General features: G+C 43.3%; 1 protein-coding gene across 1 annotated transcript in view; it reads left to right on the top strand.

Moving 5' to 3' along the window:
* Positions 1–5248: 5248 nt before the first annotated feature.
* JCAD (junctional cadherin 5 associated) overlaps positions 5249–17499 on the top strand; it is a 44616-nt gene continuing 32365 nt past the window's right edge. The window contains exon 1 of the mRNA XM_081160680.1: positions 5249–5345. The gene's annotated coding sequence lies outside the window, so the exon portion shown is untranslated. The remainder of the gene's footprint in view (positions 5346–17499) is intronic.

Below are 17499 nucleotides of genomic sequence, written 5' to 3'. Positions count from 1 at the left end.
CGCACACACACACACACACACACACACACACACACACACACACACACATATACGGCTGGTTTCTCACATCTCATGTCCACCATCTCATGTCTATGTACTGGTGATTTGTGTGGGAAATGGCCCTGTGGATTTTCTCACCAACTTTTATCTTCATTTGGGGAAGCACCACACTCCCCTTCGCCCCCGTCTTCTTACATTATATTTCAGACAATCACCCACTCTTTCTCATGTATCTTTTCAACCTTGCCTCCCTTCCTCTTCATAATTCTACTCCCAAATCTTCAGGAAACCTCCCACCTTTCTTCTTCTCCCCAGCACCACCACCTCCTCCCATCCTCATTTTTTTTTTCATTCTGCTTGTTCACTTGAAACGGCCTTCATCATGGCTGGGAAGCATTAGAGCAGGGCTAGTGATAGATCAGAACCGAAGACAGGAACAAGCTGGCAGCGTAGGTGGCAGCTGCACCCACCGCCTCCCACAACCACATCAAAATTACAAAATACAGAACCACCATCACTCAGAACCTCCTGAAATCTAGCCGAACAGAAGCCCTACAACCAGGGAACTGAAGAAGCAATGAGACCAGTAGGAGGGGTGAAGACACGGGCAGATACGGGCCGAATCATGGAGACTCAGCCGCGGGCCCACACCGGATGCCGCAGTTTAAACCCAGAAGGGCATCTTGGTGGTGGAAGTTTCCCGGAGGAGTGAGGGATCCCAGCCCCACAAGACACCCCCCAGCCCAGGGTTCCAGGGCTGGGAAGAGAAGTCCCACAACTTCAGGCTGCAAAACCCAGCAGGGACTGTCGCTGAGGGACTCGGAGGCTGTGGGAGTCCCACGCAACTCCTCTTAAAGGGCCAGTGCACGGATGCACTCAGGCGCGCTCCCTCTGAGCCCCAGCATCGGGCAGTAGTTGGAAAGGAACCTGGGACCTTTGGGGAGGAACTAACCTGCCTGAAATTGGGGTGAGAGCTGGAGGGGCAGCTTTCTCCCAGGCAGAAGAGCTGGCAGAGGCCATTGCTCCTTTGGCAAGTCCTCCCCCCACACAGCCTACAGGCAGGCACCATAATTGAATCTCCAGCACCTGACTCACAGCTTTGGCCCTGCCCTGGTGATTCCCAGAGACCCCGCCCCTCCCTACTTGCAAGTTCATCCAGGCCATTTCCAAGGGCTTTTCTATGCCAGTGGCCTCTCCAGCCTCATGCTTACGACTTTCCTAAAATTTCTCAAACAAGCAGCAGCATACCCCATATGGCTTGATAAGTAGCCCCAGGCCTAGCACTAGTGGCAGCCTGCATTGGTTCATAGCTTGGCCTCTCCTGGACACCTCCAAGCCTAGCACAAATAGCAGCCAACTATGGATTGCTGTGTAGCTCATGCTGGGTGGTCCTGGGCAAAGCACAGGCAGAGGCTGACTTTGCACCTCCCGGAGGCCCCAGAGACAGTGCATCTGGTGGTCAGACTAGACTGCGCTGAATTAAACCCTACCACATCCATGAGTGCCACACACAAAGGGTGCACTTGGTGACCAGCAAAGCTCCACTGAAGTAAATCCTGCTCCATAGATGTGTCTCCAGCACAGCAGCTCTTTCGCTGTAGTTGCAGCTAGTTCTCACAGCCGATTTGCTTGGGAGTCAATTCCTCCCAGTGATGCCAACAGCAACCAAGGCTCAACTACAACAGGACAGTGCACACAGCCCACACAGGGGAGCACCTAGAAGGACCAGCTCAGGTGAATGAGGAGACTGAACCACTGGATCCTACAGAACACCTACTACAGAAGGCCACTCTACAAATTCCAGGAGACATAGCAGCTCTACCTATAAACAAACACCTGGAAGCAGCCAAATGTGGAGACAAAGAAATATGTCACAAAGGAAAGAACAGAAGAAATCTCCAGAAAGGGAACTAAATGAAAAAGAACCAAGCAAACTATTAGATACAGAGTTCAGAATAATGGTTATAAGGATGCTCAAGGATCTTAGTAAGACTATTAAGAAAACAAGTGAGACCATTGATGACATAAAAAGCACCAATCAGAAATTAAGGCTACATGAACTGAAATGAAGAATAATTCACAGGGAATCAACAGTAGAGTAGAGGACGCTGAGAATCAAATCAGCGATTTGGGATATGAGAAAACAAAAAACACCCAACCAGAAGAGCAAAAAGAAAAAAGAATCTAGAAATATGAAGATAGTGTAAGGAGTGTCTGGACAACTTCAGACAGCCCAACATTCACATTATGTTGGTGCCAGAAGGAGAAGAAAGAGAACAAGAAATTAAAAACCTATTTGAAAAAAATAACGACTGAAAACTTCCCCTACTTGGGGAAAGAAATAGACTTACAAGTTCAAGAAGCACAGAGGGTCCCAGACAAGAGGAACCCAAAGAGGCCTGGACCAAGACATATCATAATTAAAGTGCCAAAGTTTAAAGGCAAAAAGAGAATCTTAAAAGCAGCAAGAGAAAAGCAGTTAGGTACCTACAAGGGAGCACCCATACGACTGTCAGCTGATTTCTCAACAGAAACCTTGCAGGCCAGAAGGGAGTGGCAAGAAATATTCAAAGTGATGAAAAACAAGAATCTACAACCAAGATTGCTCTACCCAGCAAAGCTACCATTTAGAACTGAAGATCAGATAAAAAGCTTCTCAGACAAGGAAAAGCTAAAGGAGTTCATCACCACCAGACCAGTACTACATGAAAAGTTGAAGGGTCTTCTTTAAGAAGAAGGTAATGAACAAAAGAATCTGACAAAATAAATAGATCCAGAGACATTGACACATGCAACAGACAATCATATTTCAGAGGAAAGAGGGAAGAGGGCTGGAGGGTGGGAAGAGATTAACCAAAGAAGTTATATGCGTATTTGCATAACCCATGGACACAGACAATAATGGGGTGAAGACCGGGGAGGGGGTGGGAGCGAGGTGGAAGGGGTCAACTGGGGGGAAAAAGTGGGACACCTGTAATACTTTCAACAATAAAGATAAATAAAATATAAAATAAAATAATGAAAAATAAAACAAAGAGCTGAAGAAAGAGAGAAGCCAAACATTTTGAAATGAGGTCTTATGATAAAGAGGCAGTGTCAAGAAACCACATAAATCTCTAAAATTGTGAAGTTGTCTTTTTTTCAGAATCTGGTATTTCACTCTCTTTACCTTCTTTACCAGCCATTCTGCTAAAACACAGTTTCTTCTTAAGCTTTATTTGAGTTGCTTTCGCTTCCTTCCTACCATTGCTTCAATGTTGTTTTCTACTGCAACTATACAGCATTTTAGTTACATTATAAAACTTCCTTGAGGGTGACCTAGAAAGCCAACAATATCACATTGTTCTATGGAGAAACAGTATCCTAATCTCAATTTGCTGGCTGATTAATGATCTTGGGGAAACATTTGGCTCCATATGTATCTGCATTGTGTTGGGAACATATAGGTGCTCCACAAAAAGTTATTTCACTGAGCTGACAAATTGAGGACAAACGGGAATTGTATGTTATTGAAACAATCTATCCCCAAAAGATGCTTTTATGACAAGACGTAATGTCACCATTGTTAACAACTGCAATTTCCTGGAAAAGCTGCAGAATCCCTCCCCCTTTTTTTCCTCATTCTAATCCTCCAGCCTGGAGATAATACCCTTTGTCTCTGCCTAGCTACAACCCTTTAAGGTGCTTCCTACCAAGCCTTCCTTGGTGGCCCCAGCCTACAGAGCACTATTAGCACAAATATTAGTGGCAGCAGCTAACATTTCCTTCATTCTCACAATGTTCCAGTACTGTGCTGAGTGCTTAAAAGTCATTATCTTATTTCATTCTCATGGCTTTCCTAGGCGGTTAGCATTGGCATTACCCCCATTTTGTTTCAGAGGAAACTGAAGCTAAGAAAAGTAAAGCAACACATCTAGAAAGTGGCAGAAGCCTCCAAATTGGGACCCAAGTAGTCTGCCTCTTGAGCACGTGACCATGCCGTCTACTCCCACCTTCCCACCTGGGGTCCTCAGATGCATGGGGTCCCCAGATAATTCACAGCATGACACCTGATTACAGTTCTTCCCCCTACACCCCAGCTCTACTGTATTTGGCTTTTTTGCCCTCCTAAACTGTACATTCCTCATGGTTAGGGTCAGAACAATGGTCTTGGGCCAGATTCTGAAACATGCTAACCAGGTGCCTCTCCGAGCCCCAGTATCCAGTGGCACCCACCTCAAAGGGCTGTGGTGAGGATTAAAAGAAAATAACACATATGAAGGGCTCAGACTGGGTGACAGTGAAAACAAGTTTAGATATTATTGGTGTTATGGCATCAAGCACAGCTGTAAATCCATGGTGTGATTAAATGTTTTTCTAAAAGTTCACTCCAGTCTGTTTTGCCATCCATTTTTGTCCATGGACTTGACCTAGCCAACATCCTCTCCTTCTCCCCAACTCATCAACAAAGTTGCACATTTTATGTCTTTTTTATGCTCTTCAAAATACAAGGACTTTTGCCCCTTAACAGACCTGACAGCAATCTAATCTCTGCTGCAAGAGAAACTTGGAGTGGTTGGGAGACTGTGAAGGCTCATTCTGGTCTGAACTCCCCACTGACCTCCTTCTACTCTTGACTTTAGGTAAATCCTACTCCTGGCTTCAGTTTCCTCCTCTGTCACAGCTGTCCCCTGAGGTCTCTTTCAGCCTACAGCTAAGACTCATACATGTTTTCTTTTTAAAAGAAGGAAATCCCAAGCACTCAGCTATTGTCACCATCACTGTTTTCTGCTCTTCATGCCTTCAATAGGTGTGTTTCTGCGTGTGCTGGATACAGAGGTGTTCGTGTGTTTATTTCAAATATGTATACATATTTGTGTATGCGTGTGTATATGTGTTTGTGTGAGACTGTACATGGGTGTGTTTGCATTTGTGTGTGAATGAGTATTTCTGTGTTTCGTGTATATCTGTGTGTGTATGTACATTCTCACTGGGTTGAAGCAGCCCAAATCCAAGTGTCAGGAAAAGAAAGGCAAGGGTGTCCGGCCCACCTGTGCCTTCAGCACGACCCACGCGGGCGGGACGCGAGCCCGCGGGGTTCCTTGCCAGGGCGCAGCCCTCCCACCCCGAGAGCCGGAGCCCGGAGGCGGCCCGCGGGGCAGGGCGGGGTCGTGGGCGGGGCCACCGGCCGGGCGGGCGGGGCGGGGCGGGGCGGGGCGGGGCGGGGCGGGCGGTGGGCGGGGCGGGGCGGCGGCGCTCGGGGCGCGCTGGGCCGCGGCGGCTGCGGGCGGGCGGGCTGGTCGCGCTCTTCCCCCTGCCGGCGGGAGCGGCGGCGGCGGCGCGGGGCAGCGGGAGGGAGCCACTCGGTAAGTCCCGGCCACTCTCCCCACTCCTGACTCCCACCGTGCCTTCGGCCCACTCTCACCGCGCCACGCGGGCTCGCCCCAGCCCCCCGCGCTCGCCCCTCAACTTCTCCAGGCGGACGTTGCTCGGGTCCGAGCCGCTTCCAGCCCCGGGGGACATCTGCATCGCGCCCCGAGTCCCCGGCGGCGCCCAGCCCGCAGCCTCCGCTTCGCCAGGAGGGCGAGTCCCGGCCCCTCAGGTGTCCACCCCGGCGCGGGGCGCGGGGCGCGGGGCTCCCCGGTGCCGCCGAAGGCCGCGCCTGGCGTTAGGGTTCGCGTCGCCCCCGGCCGGGGAGGGCCGGCGAGGGCCGGGGTCGCTGTTCCACTCCGGGGGCGTCTCCGCCGCGGCCCGAGTCCGGCCGCCCCACCCCCTCTCCCCCGCGCGCCGCGACGCGGAGGACACCTCCGCCCGGGAACTGACAGCCGCCGCTCAGAGCCCGCGCTCCCGGGTTCCCACGACACCCGCAGCCCCGACCTGCCCGCCGGACGTCGGGAGCCGGCCGCCGGCTCCCCCGCTCCCTGCTCGGGTCCCCGCCCGGCCTGGCGACCCCGCTCCTCGCGTCAGGGCTGGGGATTAGGGCGCTAATCGCCGCTGCTCCCCAAGTGCCGGTGGCCCAGCCCCAGCTGCCGGTAGTCAAGCAAAAAAGAAAAGAAAAAAGGGGGGGAGGGGGAGAAAGGAAGCGCTCCGCGGAGAGCCGTAAACCTCGTCCGTGCCGGCCGTCGGGACCCGGAGCTGCCCGCCCCGGGGCCCCGCGCCCGCCGCGCTCGGTCCCCGCCGCGCCTTCGGCTCCCCGCCCCAGGGCGCTGTCAGGGCCCCCAGAATCAGGGTTTCCCTGGATGTCTGGGCTGCAGTGAGGCTTGGCACCTTCAGCGGAAGGCGCCTCTCTCGGTCCTGGTCACGGCAATAGCAGCGGGGTGCCTCGGATTCTTTTAGGGGCTTGAAGAAGAAGCTGTGATTTTACTACCGAAGAAAAAAATAAAAACGGGAACTTTGTGCCTGCGCAACCTGGACATGCCCTAGCCTTGCTCATCCAAGCTGTCTAGGAGCAGAGGACTTTGGGGAATTAGCTTAGACAGATTACCATCCCCTTCCCCGTCGCGCACACACCCTGCCACCCACTCTCCCACCCCCAGCACCCTCCCCCAACCCCCTGCCCGCACGTCCCTCCCTGGTCTTGGGCAGGAGCGTGAAGTAGTGTGGACCACATCACTCAGACATTTTCCCCACAGCTTCTTGTCTTCCTTTCTCTGGCTTTTTGTCTTTTCAGATTTGTAGATATCCCGGCGATTTGAAATGAGGGCTGGAAGATGGGAGGGGATTCCTGGGAGGGAAGGGGGGTGGGAAATGGGATTTGGGCGGGCCAGAAATTTTCTTGACAGAAATGGCAGACTCAGTAGTCTAAACTCAGTGGTCACAGGCTGTGCAAGTAAAACTTCATGGGAAAGGTGCCTTATGCCAGGTAGTTTTTGAATTTAAGATGACCAGGTTAAGACCATCCAACAATACAAATGCGAGTAAAGGTTTTTTGTTATATATATATATTTTTCCCCTTGCAAATCACACTCAGATTCTGTTTCACGGGACTTGTTCTGGTTTTCATGTGAAATTGGGAGTTTGGTAAATTCATTTGGTTTTCCGTGGCGTTCTGTGGGTTTGGGCTTTCTGTTTACCTTGATGTGAGGTGTCTAACTCTTAGCCATCTGCTGAACAAGCTACCTGGAAGTCCTAAATGTTACTCTGGGCAGGCAGCAGGAGGCAAACTGTTCACTACCTTTGGAGTGGGTGAGCAAATATTTGTTAAATAGAGACCTTAATCTGCTGGGTCTTTCTTCTCCCAAACTTCACCCTCTGCTGCAGAGACTGGAAGGTCAGGACCTTGGCAGGCCCAAGAGATTTAGGGGAGTTGGGTGGGGTGGAGGAAGCCTGTGCCAGAAAAGAAAGAATTTTTTCTTTCCACCTCCTTGGAACATAACTTAAAATGCCTGAAAGTTATCTAATAACCCATCTGAGTGGTCACAGATTCAAGGGGTGGATGGTAGCTATAAAATATAACTGGACAGGGGTGATACCATACAGAGAATAAATAAGGACCAATTTTTCAGTTTAAAAAAAAAGCATATATGAAAAGGTCCTTGAAGTCTGATTTTTAAAATGCAATTTAAAAATAAATCTGAGAAACACTATCAGTAAAGGAAGCCCAGGAGTCTGTGGTCTTGCCAAGTTCTTGTCCTTGCTGGAAGAGCCCTCTAATTTGGGAGGGCAGCAAACACCAACCATTCTGTAGGAGTCCAGAAGTTTCTCTTTTAATGAGCTTGGTATGATTCCACGCCAGTTAATTTGGAGAGAGTGTAGAACAGTTTAGAACACATAGTGTAAGATTGAAACTGTTGTTCTGTTGTGATTTTTATTTTTATAGGCAAGGATTGTATCTCTGAAATCCTCCAGGCCTATTGCTGAACCTATTCCTGCAGTTTATTTGCTTTTTAACATGTTGTTTTTTACATTTTGAATGGGCAGGGTTATTTCACTCATTAAAACCTTGTTATTGTGCTTCATTTCAAGGGCCTGCTGACTTAAGGAATGCTGAGGGACACTCACTTGCCAAGGCCAGAAGCCCAGGGAAGGCTAGATCAGTCTTCAATGCTTTAAACAGTAAATGTCATTTAAAAAATACAGGAACTGCTCTGATCTAAAACCTCCATTATCTTAGTTTGAATGTGTGGTATCTTACTTAAAATTTGGGTTACTATCTTTACTTCCTTTAAATATATTTTCCGAAAATTTTCTATAGATAATAGAGTTGGAAACAGCCTGGCCACACTGGCAAAGATGATCAGACCACTAAATATCCTTGTAGTTTGCTGTTTATTGGTTATTTCTCCATAGCTCACCAATTAAGCTTGTTTATTATCTATGTAAATAAAAGAATTTAGATACTATTATGAAGAGACACCTATATACTTCAAAGAGGGGACGAGAGAGACAGAGACAGAGCACAGAAGCACCTGTATGTGTAGGAAGAAGACTTGGAGAAGTAGAAACTAGGTGTTGCTTGTTATGCCTTGGTACAGTGGGGTTATTGGGAACTTTTACTTTTGGTTAAACACTAAATTATGTAGTGTTTACTTCTAGAATATCTTTAAATGACTATTGTAATTAGAAAATCAACAAAAATGTAAGAGTTATATAAAATCACTTAAACTTTAACATTTTTATAAAACCTTTCTCTTTTATCCTAAAGATATTTGAAAACAAAACTAGTGTGTTATAAGGTTAGTAGACTATTTTAGGAATCTTTATATGTGGAGTGTGACATATTTGATGATAGTGGAATTAAATTCTAACCTATTATAAGTTTCAGTTATTTTTTTCAAATAGCCAAAAATTTTAGAAGATTTAAAATATCTAATTTCATTTCTTTAATTAATGACTGCTAACCTTTCAGAAATGTTAATGAGGTACTTAGGGTCTCAAGGATATGTGGTGAGGTCCCCAAAGCATAATTGTGTGCAGAATTTAAAGGTGAAAGAGAAAACAGGTGTGTGTGTGTATGTATGTGTTCACATAAATTGTGGGGGAAAGGCAAAAAAAGAAGCTAGAGGAGGTAATATTTGTGGAGAAAAATGAAGTGAGTCGTATTTTCTTCTCTTTCTCTCTCTCTTTGGATCAATGCCTTAACACCCGCCCAACCCAGAAAGATTGGGTTCCAGGATACTTTTTGATCTTAGGCCCAAGTTGTTTTTTCTGTCTCTTTTTTTGTCACCTTCTAGAAACAACTAAGTGATGGTTGCCTTACTAAAATTATTACTTCACAGATTAAATATGCTTTTTATGTCTTAGGAGATTTTTAACAACTTGAGTGCCCTGGCAGAGCTGGCCGTCACATTGTGTGGTTTGGTTATGACATTGTGTGAGAACTTACTGTCCCAGAACTTAAACTGGAACTGTTGAGTTCTTTATTTCTTAAGTCTGAAAAGGGAAATGACAATCCTATTGCTCATAATAAAATACATAGTTCTACCATTAAAAAAAAAAGCTATAGAAAGCATGGAAAAGTTATGTATCTGTTAAGCAACATGCTCCATTCTAGATTCGTTTTATGTCTTGACTATTTGCCTCTTGTTTAAAGAAAGTACTTTGTTATATATTAATCATAACATTAGACCAAAAAGTTGTCAGTTGAAGAAATATTTACAGTGAACTGCCAACAATTTGAGGGACTAATTACATCTTAAGTATGGAATGTCAGTGAATACTGCTAAGTTTTAGGTTCTCCAGAGGAGCAACAATGTCTAATCAAGAACTGTAGAGTGCTATTTGTAATCTTGTATTAGATTTTATCAGCAAAACATGTAATTTTAAGTTTACTGGAAACAGGTTAAGAATCTCTGTAGCAGATAAGACAGTTGTATCATATACTAGGCCCTGAGAACCTTATGTGATTTACCATTTATTCTTGTTTTATTCTCATTGAGTCTTCCAGACATGTAATACATTTTCAAAGATACATTTTCCTAATCCTACCTAAGCAACCCCTTGTTTTAATTTTTTTTCTGTTGATGACGTAATAAGTTAAAGTATATGAAAGTGCCAACATTTGACCTTTTTCCCCCTGCAAAATGGCACTTCATAAGGTTCATTTCATGGTAGAACCTCATAAAATACATTTTGTGACAGAACCTTATATATATATATGTGTGTATATATATATAAAGAACTTTATGAAATAAGGATATTTTAAAAACCCAGAGTCCAGTACCACTGTTGGTATTTTGGGTATTTTTCTTTTCAGTGTCCCCTCCCCCCCCTTTGCATATGTATATAAATGAAATTTGTATTACACTGAATATAGGTGTTTGTATCCTATATTTGTTATTTAACTTGGTACCATGAACATTTCCCTGTGCCATTTTATATATGAAAATATAATTTTATATGTGTGTCTACATATTATTGTCTATCATGTGGATGTACCAGAATTTTGAACCCTTAAACAGACATTTAGTCTTAATATTTTATTATCATTATTAACACTTAGATAAATATCCTTATATAAAACTTTGTTTATATCTCTGATTATTTCATTAGGATGGATACTAAATAGTGAGATTCATACTGTTTCAAATTTTTAAACATTCTATAACATATTAATCACTTTTAAGAAAGGACATTCCCATTTACACACGACCCTCCCATATTCATATACCCACAAATAGAAGGTCACCAACAACAGATACTGTTTTTTAAAAGATAATTTGATAAGTAAATACTGGAATTTTGGTTTAATTTGTATATCTTTGATTATAGGTGAGGGTGAACATTTGTTTCATATTTTTAATGGGGTATATTTGTCTTTTTATTAATTTTCAGTTCATGTTCTAGGCAAATTTTTAAAAGGAAGACAAATTCTGGTTGATTTAATGAATTTATTCATATTTTGTTTTATTTCACTGTCTTGGGGAGTCTTATAATTGTAAATATGAGAATAAAATTTTTAACTTTTGTAAATAGAAAGGGAGGAGGAAATGGTACCATTTGTGAGTCTCAGCCTCTAATGATGAAAATGCCCATAATCCAAATAATACCACCTAGATTATGACATCCACAAGGAAGGGCGTTGACAGGTCTTATGTGTTTTTATGTTCTCCAGCACAGAGACCAGTGCCTGGCACTTCCAGTGTGGAACAAGAATAAGTGTGCAATAGCTGTGCTCTGGGATGGTGTACTCCCTGCCCCCCCTCCAATACCCATCCCTCCTCTTAGTGTGTGGCCATTTAGTTCTGCTCTCTTGGTTGGCCTCTGTATAGGAGCTAATGAGGCCAAAGTCAGAGGTTCTATCTTCATATGACCTATTTAGCTTTGTGTCATGGCCACAAGCTGTATTCTTTTCACTGTGGCCAGCTGACAGAAATGCATACTGCTCATCACAAGGGAGAACAGACTAGAAGGGGGCAGATTTCTAGAGCTAGAAGAACCCTGAAGAATCTCTTATTCAACCTTCTTCTTTCACTTTTTCAGGGGAAGACTGAAGCCCAAACAGGTTCTTCCCTTTTCTCTTGTGTAGTGTCTCAGGGTCAATTCAACATAACTGATATGTATTGAGCAATGTGGAGAAATATAAATTTATCCCTACAGTGAGGGGGTGGGCAACTGAATTCTGTGCTTAAATGCTGATAGATTGTTAATGCTTTCCTAACTTTATCATCTCTTCCATGTGGATATAAATGATATGACTAATATTTAAAGAACTTAGAAATCTATCACAGTAAGGTTACTTTAAGTGGTCTCATTCATGTCTTTGGAAGGAACAAATAATAACCTGATGCAAATTCATTTGAAAATGATTTGGGGAAAGAAAATTTTGTGGGAATTGGTTGGTTAAATCAAATTCAAATTACTTGTCATCTTCTCTAACCAATAATTATTTCTGACTTCTGTATTCTCTTAATGAAAATACCATTATCTTAGTCACCAAGACTCAAATTTATTTTACATCTTCCCTTGAAAATTACCCTTCTTATTTCTTTTTCTTTCTTATCTCTCTGATACCACCCCTGCACATTATAATAGAAGGGATTGTAACTAGTCTGCACATCTGTCCTTGGTCTGGCCACTTCAGTCCACTTTCCTGCTACATTCTTTGTGGAGCAACCTTACCCTTGCTTGCCGAAACCCTTTATGGTTTTCCATTGTCTGTTCAGATGAAGTCCAAATTCTATTAAGGATGCAGATAAGAGTGGCTATTTCTATATAAATAATATTTTTTCTTTAGCATTCATTTTTTCTGAAAAGTTACTCTTCCATTTAGCAGAGATATAGTTTGTCTGTTTTTCAGATGTACACAATGTTTTTTATTTGTTTGTTTGCTTTTTTATTGATTTCAGAGGGAGGAAAGGAGAGGGAGAGAGAGATAGAAACATCAATGATGAGAGAGTCATTGATTGGCTGCCTCCTGCACGCCCCCTGCATGCCTCCTGCTGGGGATCAAACCTGCAACCCGGGCATGTGCCTTGACTGAACCTCAAAATCCTGGATCATAGGTTGATGCTCATCCGCTGAGCCACGCCAGCCAGGCACACAACAGGTTTTATGATAGCTCCATGTTACTGATGAGGAGCCTAAAATCTCAAATGATGGAAGAGATCTGCTGAACGTCCCAAAGCAATTGCATAGCATATTTGTGAATGAGTCATTTTACTGTGTGTTTGGAAATTAATACTAGTATTGCCATTAAGAGATTACAGTCAAGTGAAGCATCAGCCCTGTGCGTGTGTGTGTGTGTATGTGTGTGCATGTGTTCTGTATGTATAAGGAAAAAAGCATCTAGAAGAGCCATCCTAATCCCAGAGAATAAAGGAGACTTTCTTCTTTTTAAAAGTACAATTTTTTATTTTAATGTCACCATGCTTTCTATCCTTTCTTGTTTATGCATTATTTGGTAAATTAGGAAACTGTTGTTGCTATATAATGGGTGAACCTAAAATAGTAGTGCAGGTTTTGAAGCTAGCTGATCTTGGTTTGACCTTGTGTCTGCACTTATAAGCTGTGTAACCTTGGACTCAGTCATCCTCAGTTTTCTTGTCTGTGAAATGGGGGAAATCATATGTACACCTGGAAGTGTACTGGAGTATAAAATAAAATAAAGTGTGCCAAGCAACTAACAGAGTATCTGGCACATTGCAGATGCTCAACGGATGGTTGATGTTATTATCTTCCATGTGTGCTATTTTGAGCTTATAAAACAGACTCTTCTTTCTCTCTATATAGGGAGTTTATTGGGACAGGGGAGAATAAATTAACCATGAATTGGAAGATATTCTTGACGAATTTGTTATGCATCCACTGAAGAGTATTTTGAGCATTTTACCACCTATTACAAGCATCCTGGGGGGGGGGGAGGGCAAAAGTAATAGAATATAAACCTACTGATGTTATGAATCGATTAGAAAACCTACTGCAGGAAAATTGGCTGTTCAGCACTGTTATTCCTCCACCTCATCCCCTTCAAACTACCTAAATTAGAGACTGCATGTAATAAGCATTTCTCTTTGGGTGTCATCTCATAAATTTAATTTAATTTGAACCAGTCTCATAGAGGTGAACAAGAGAATTGTGGATTGAGCCCTGCCTTTCCACCCAGCTCAGTGTTAGTTGTTTTTTGTTTCTTTCCCTGTTTCTTCAATTATGTTATAAGTTTCTATGCTTGTATCATTTTAATAATGGAATAGAAAAACAAATGTTTGTATTTATCTTATCCTTTTGTGTGTGTGTTGTACATTCAACACAGAATCTTCCATAAAAAGAGAAATTTTATAAATCATTTTTCTTCTTTCTATATACATTTGACCCTTGAAACAACATGTGACTTAGGGGTGCTTACAGTTGGATTTTATACAGTTGAAAATCCAGGTACAACTTTGACTCCCCAAAGACTTGACTAATAGCCTGCTGTTGTCTGGAAGCTTTACCGATAACATAAATAGTCGATTAAGACACAGTTGGTATGTTATATGCATTATATACTGTATCCTTACAATAACATGATTTAGAGAAAAAATGTTATTAAGAAAGTCATAAGGTAGAGAAAATATATTTACAATATTTATTGAAAAAATCCACATATAAGTAGACTTGAGCTATTCAAACCCGTGTTGTTCAAGAGTCAACTGTATGGTCCTAAAAAGTTTGTTTTAATCAAATGGTTTGTTTTGATCAACCCAAGTTGTACAACCAGGCGAGACATTCTTTGAGTGGGTGGCTGGACCTTGCTCTGATTTATTTCTAGTTAAATCGAGTAATAGCATAAAATCCATTAGCAATCACTCTCCTAATATTGTAAGGCTCCTAGGAGCCCCATATGTTTCCTTGGAACAAGTGGCAATCCCATCTATTTTACACATGAGAAAACTGGGGCTTGGAAGTTAAATAACTTGATAAGGGCCACTTATGAAATGAAAGCAAGGATGGAAATCTAGGTCATTCTGACATCAAAACATGTGCTTGTTCTTCTTACTGTGCTCTGCCACCCTCTCTACACTTCTTTTTAATGTTTTTATTGATTTTATAAAGAGGAAGGGAGAGGGAGAGAGAGATAGAAACATCAATGAGAGAGAAACATCTATTGGCCACCTCCTGTACGCCCCCCAGCGGGGATCAAACCCACAACCTGGGCATGTGCCCTGACTGGGAATTGAACCAGCAACCTCTGGTGTATGGGTGGATGCTCAACAACTTAGCTCCACTGGCTGGGCCCTGTCTACACTTGTGTAGGATAGCGGTTTGCAACAGGTGTGCTGTGGCAGGCACACTGATGTGTGTCAAGGATTTTTCAAACATGCAATACCTGTCTGTTTAGTCAGGGGCACTGACCTCTTTTCCCTTAGATTGTCAGATAAAAAAATGACAACAGCCAACACAATAGCTGTATGGTGTGAATGAATCAAAATTATACCCACTTTTTTTTTTGTCAGATCGGCCAAAAATAGAATTTTTTGGTGTGCCACAGAATTTTAGTAATTAGTTTATGTGTGCCATGAGATGAAAAAGGTTGAAAATTGCTGGTGTAGGAGAAAGTCTGCAATCTCCTTCCACCAAGATGACAAGAAACAGCTGAACACATGCTACCCAGAGAACTCTATCCATTAGCATAAGTGTTCCCTTAACTAGGCTGTCAGCTTTTCTTGTGGTGCTAAAGTTTTTAAACAGCTTTATAAGTTTTGTCTTTGAAATGATGGACTTACTTTAGGAATATAGGGGCCAGAGAATAATAGGAAAACATGAAAAGAACAAAAGTGAAATCAAAAGAAACAAAAAGTTGTGTCTTGACTTTCTCAAACCAAAGAGAAGAGAATAAAGGTGGCAGCATTGCATGTCCACTTGTTTCCGGGAACCTGTGGCTTCCCTTTGCTTCCACACGGCTGGTTGCTCTGTCCACCAGTGACGTGGGGCTCCCAGGCCTCAGGTGTCAAGCCCCTGGTAGGTCATAGGTAGAGTAAGGAAGGGAGCAGAAGACAGCAGACTCATTTCTTTTTCTTTCTGTCCTCAGGAATAGGAAAGGAGCTTCACTTAGTAGCTATACTTGGAACATTTCTGATAAGATAGAACAGCTGTATTTGCTGTTGATGACAGTGATGAACTTAATAGATCAAGGAATTTCTCACAAATTGATAGGGTCCTTCGACTTGCTGAAATTTCAGAGGTTATCTAGTCCAGCACCCCAACCAGTGCAGGAATGATTTTCATAAGAGTGCTTTTCTCACTATAGGTTGTGACTGACTAGGGCACCATGAAATTTCCTGGGTGGTGATCATCATTTTTAAAAGTGTAATAGAATAGAAAGTGTTACAGAACATGTCAGGATGTGAGGGCACATATTTCTCCTTTAATGTTTGATTGATGTGCATGCACAGTGCTTTCAGTGGGCAGCTGTTGAAAGAAAACAGGTTCCAAATCAGTTCCCTACACTTCTACATTTTACAGACCAGAAAACTGAGGTTTGCTGTGGTTAAAGATTTGCTGAGGAATCATAGCATGGGGGCTGGTATCAGCATGAATGCTGGGATCAAAAGGATCACACCTAAAACAGTGCTATTTGAGCTGTACACATATATGCCAAGTTGTGAAATCTGCTGTTGTAGTAACTGACATTCATCATTTTTAGTGTGTCTTTCCAGCAAACCTTTGCGATGATGCGTGGGTGATCAGATTAAATGTTGTTGATGTAGAGTGCTGGTATCTTGGGATTGGAAAGGAACTTTAGAAAGGCCAGCTTTTAATCCAGCAACTCATTGGCTGCATGGCTTCTCCTTAGCCCCACAATGTCCCCTCTTGGTGGCTGCTGTAATTGACATGTGAGTGAGGCAGCTCATTTCATCTTAAGTAGATAAGGATGCTGAAGAAAGTAAGCTGGATATGACAGGGATTAGAGAAACAGTGTGACTGCTCAGCAGTCTGCATAAGGAAGAGGTGATGTTTAGCATGGGTAAGGTGATGCGGTAGAAGCCCAGGCTCTGAGTTGGGACTGAGAAGGTGAAGAGTGTGAGGCAAAGGATTGGATGGTGGCTGGGAACACTTATGTGGGTTATGGGACCTGGGGGTCATCCCCTCCTCTCTTCTCTCCCAGGGGCTCAAGCTGGCATACTTTGTACTCCTGCTCTCCACAAGCTCTGGCTTCTGTGAGATGAAAAAGTTAGGAGTTTCCAGTAATCAATGTTTTTGACCTCAGACCTATAGATCAAATTGTGGCTCATAGGGATTTGAATCTTTTTTGAAAGATGTTTATGGCTTGGCCTGGGTGGTTTTGCCATTTAAGGGTTTGCTAAATATAATCACCATGCAGACATAGCCATAATGGCCCAATTTACCTAACCCCAGAAGGAAAATAAGCCACATACATGTTTGAGAGGCTCATTTCTTACCACTCCAACAATGGACTGCAGTACAACCAGCTCTGTGGTAGACACTGGCCTGTCCCTCAGTCTATGGGACGGCTAGTTGGAGTGCAGTGCACTTTGCTCTTAAAGAGCCTGGGGACCCTGGTCTAGGCCACCAGGATTCTGTTACGTTATTTCTTTACTGCTGAAACAATTGTACCCAAAATCTAGTTTAAATGTCAATTCACCCTCTCATACACATGCACATGCAGTTTATCTAGTGAACTCCTAATCATTCTTTAAAACCTAGGTCAAATGTCCCTTTCCCTCATTTGTGAATTCATTCAACAGTTATTTATTGAGTGCATATTATGTACCAGATTCTGGGGGTATAGCATCGAACTAAACAAAGACCCTGCCTTCCTAACCTTGACTCTGTGTCCCATAGCCATGTGTCTGTAATGGAATCTCTTTTATCTGCAATCTGTAGTCCAGCGACTTACTCAGTTGAATCAAAGAACAGATGGCTTGCCTCTCTGGTCCTTCCATTTCTGTCTAAGTGAATGACCCAAGTTGTACAACTCTCTAAAAAACACCCAGCGGTAATGTCAGGGATGGCAGAATTCTATGGAGATTTTTCTACTAGTGCAACAACTGCCAGAGCTTGTCAACCTCACATAACATGTAAAGACCTAATAGAAAATTATAGCCTTCCAAAGTCTGATACTCTCCATGCTGATAACTG

This window comes from Miniopterus schreibersii (genome assembly GCF_964146895.1).
Source record: "Miniopterus schreibersii genome assembly, chromosome: 1".
Taxonomy (NCBI): domain Eukaryota; kingdom Metazoa; phylum Chordata; class Mammalia; order Chiroptera; family Miniopteridae; genus Miniopterus; species Miniopterus schreibersii.
Note: the sequence above shows the minus strand (reverse complement) of the source record. Positions and strands in the feature narration are given on the sequence as shown.